The following is a 3,454-nucleotide window of genomic DNA, read 5'->3' as shown; positions in this document are numbered from 1 at the left end:
TGTGCTCTTCCGATCTATACTTTTTTTGCCAGTTTAGATAACATAGGCATATCATGTTTTCTATTCTTCCAAAATTCTAAAATATTTTTAAAGGGTGCATGTTTGCTAAATAATATGTGGCATTCTTTTTCCAATCCATTTTGCATTTAAATTAATAGAGGAAGAATGTTTACTAGCCAAGCCTTTAATATAGTTAATGTCTGTTTGCTTTCGACAATTAATTCCATTATTTTCCGTTTTTGTATTTTCACTATTTTCAGCATATTCATGTGCATGTTGCTTCAAAAATTCATAAGGATTGATATTTCGAGAATCAAAATATTCTTTTACACTGTCTAAGTTTTGAAATCTAGGATCTAACAAGGAAGCTAGGACGAGTAAGTCTGTAATGGGAAATCTGTGATCAAAATTATCAAGCATTCTATTTTTCATTAACTTTATCACTAATGAATCATTTTCATTGGAACACAAATGCATTTTTAGTTCACTTCTAAATAAAAGTACTAAGTTTAGAGTATATGTTTTATTACTAGATAATATTTCGACAATTTTTTTAATTTTTTCTAGAAAATGAACTAGTTCATCAATTGTTTGCCACTCTGATATTGATAATTTTAGATCTTCTTTTCTTATTCGTCCTAACAAAGTATTAATTACATTTCTGTTGTATTTATACTTTCCAGCATGAGCAAAATGCTATGCCATCGCGTAGGTACATCTAACTTAGGTGTTTTAAGTCTGCTTTGATTAAATTCGTCGGGTTATGAATTAAATTCCTTGTTTTTGTCTGGATCATTAAGATTAAACTCGTCTAAATCTAAAAATAATGGATCATTATCTTTCATTTCTAGATACTCGGACGCATTATCTATTGATAGAAGAACTTTCTGCTGTTCAATGTCTATTTCTTTCTCTAAGTCGCTGAACTTATACTTTAAAACTTTTACAATTTCTCTCACTTTTCCAATCAAGTCACTGACTAGTATATTTTTCTTAACACCATCAGCAATAACTAAGTTATGAAGACCATGACCTAAACACAAATGATTTTCGATATTCAAAATTTTAGCAGCCTTTTTCATGTTAGAACCGCTGTCAGTCACAATGATACATTTTTTATTGCTTAGATTAAATTCGTCTTTAACAGTGTCTAAATGAAATACGATTTTCTCTGCAGTATGTTTTCCAATGATTAGTTTGTTGCCTAAAGTTATACTTTTAAGTTCAAAATTATCTATAAAATGAAGCGTAAAACATATATAATTTCTATGACGATAGTTATCTGTCCACATATCGAAGGTAAAGCAACAATCACTGCTAATTGCACCGTGTATGTACTTATCTATTATATGCACTTTCATAGAAACAAAAACGTCTTCTAAAGCAGTACGACTTAAAGTCATGCGTGCTGGCAAGTCTGTCACGTCTTTAATTACGTTATATTTTTTTAAAAAATCTCGGAATCCTTCATTTTCTACAATGGTAAATGGTAGTAAGTCTCTACATGCCATTAATACTAAATGTCTATCAAATAACCATTTTTTATCATTTTCTTTCATTAACGGATTCTTGGGACGAGCGGCAAATAAATTCGTCAATTTATTTTCAACGACTTTTCTTCTAACTTCTCTGATGTCATGAGAATCTGCTAAATGTCTTATGAGATTTCCGGCACTGATAGTATTATTGTACGATTTAATGGCGAAACTAAAACGTAAACAAAAACAAAATATAAAAACTTTTGTAATAAATTATAATTTAAAAAATGTTTATTTAAAATAATAAAATCGTTGAAAAAATTATTAAAATCGATACGATCTACGATCTACGATAAGTAAAAAAAATTATGAAAACTCCAAACCAGTCACATAAACTTTCATATCAATTTGTCACAAAATATTTGTTTCGTATTACAACTTACAAGTTACTACAATATTTAAAAAGGAATTTTTCTTGTATGTAGAGTATGAATTTTTATTATACGTTAAAATAATATAAATCAAACCTTGAAAATGATTCTTCATTTTCTTTTGATTCTGACGCTTTTTAAGCTGTTTTCAAGCAAGATTGACAAAAAACTTTGGATTGCGACTTTCTTATCCCCATCTTTCAATATTAGCGTTCCAAAGTTCTGCCATGCAAAGCTTGTTTTTGTATTAGTGTTGTACAGTAAGGTAATCTCAAAGTCCTTTATCGGTCTGTTGAAAACATTTTCTTTGTCCATTTTAAAAATAGTCCGATCTAAACGATAACAATGGTGTAAAGAATGACAGCTACATAAAAACATTTTTTTCATGTGCCAATAAAAAACATGCCAAGATATTTAAAAAAATTTTCTTTTAACATTAATTTGTGTAGTACTTACATGCGTAATTATATGTTTTATCGAATCACGAATGATAAATATTTATAATCTAAAATATCACAATCTATCAATTCCTTAAAGACTTGATAATGATATTTGTGATTTGGGAAATACTCGTACGTAGCTGAAATAAGCTGCAGAAATAAGCCGAAATAACCAAATATGCGAGTCCATATATGCGACTGTTGTCATCGTCGTCAAGTATGGTTAGAAAATAATAAAATGACTATCGTACGCCTGGCACGCTGCGTGCCACGGCGTGACTGCCTAAATATTCGACGGCGGCGGCGCGTCTAGTTCCACCAGCGGTGGCGGCGTGGCGTGGCGGCGCACAGCTCTAGGAGTATCACATATAAAATATTTAATTTTAAATAGATATTGAGAATTATTGATTAAAATTCCATTTGCATACAAATCTATCGTTTCAGACAAAAAATCATTAACGTTTTTCGGTTTCTCTTCACCATAGTAAACTCCGATAATGAAAACTTTTCCATAGGGTAAAATAGACCCCAAAATTGGCCAAAACGAATTATTGGAAGATTTACTTAGTGGAAGACCATCTATATTAATTGCTACTTCAATAGTAGTTGCTGTTAAAGTTTGTTCTTCAATTGAATTTTTTATGCCGGCACTTAAGCCAAAATGTATGTATTCTCCAGGCTCAATTGTTTTTACAGTATATTGTAATGGTGTACTAAGCAATGTTCTTGCATCCTGAGGTAATGTAGAAAAGCATTGATAACTTTTTAATTCCTGCAACAATGTGGGTAGTGCAGTATGTGTAATGCAGTTTTTTAAAGCCCATTGTGTCAAAAAATTTTTTAACTTGACAGTATCATCCAAATAATTTCTATGTTCTAACTGATCAGGTTGTACATTTGAACTTATGTTTGTATCAGACTGGGAAAATGAACAGTTTTCATCAATGTGTAATGTGTGTTTGATGTAATTCACACGGCTCTGTGGATATTGTTACATCTTCAAAATTTTTATTATCACTGCTGTTTGTCATTATCTTATCATTATTATGTAACTGTGACTTCTTTGCATCAGTAAAATTAATATTATCTTTGGTTACAATATTAC

Source organism: Wasmannia auropunctata, unplaced genomic scaffold (assembly GCF_000956235.1).
Source record: "Wasmannia auropunctata unplaced genomic scaffold, wasmannia.A_1.0 LD336106.1, whole genome shotgun sequence".
In the NCBI taxonomy this organism is placed as follows: domain Eukaryota; kingdom Metazoa; phylum Arthropoda; class Insecta; order Hymenoptera; family Formicidae; genus Wasmannia; species Wasmannia auropunctata.
This window is presented reverse-complemented; position numbering follows the sequence as displayed.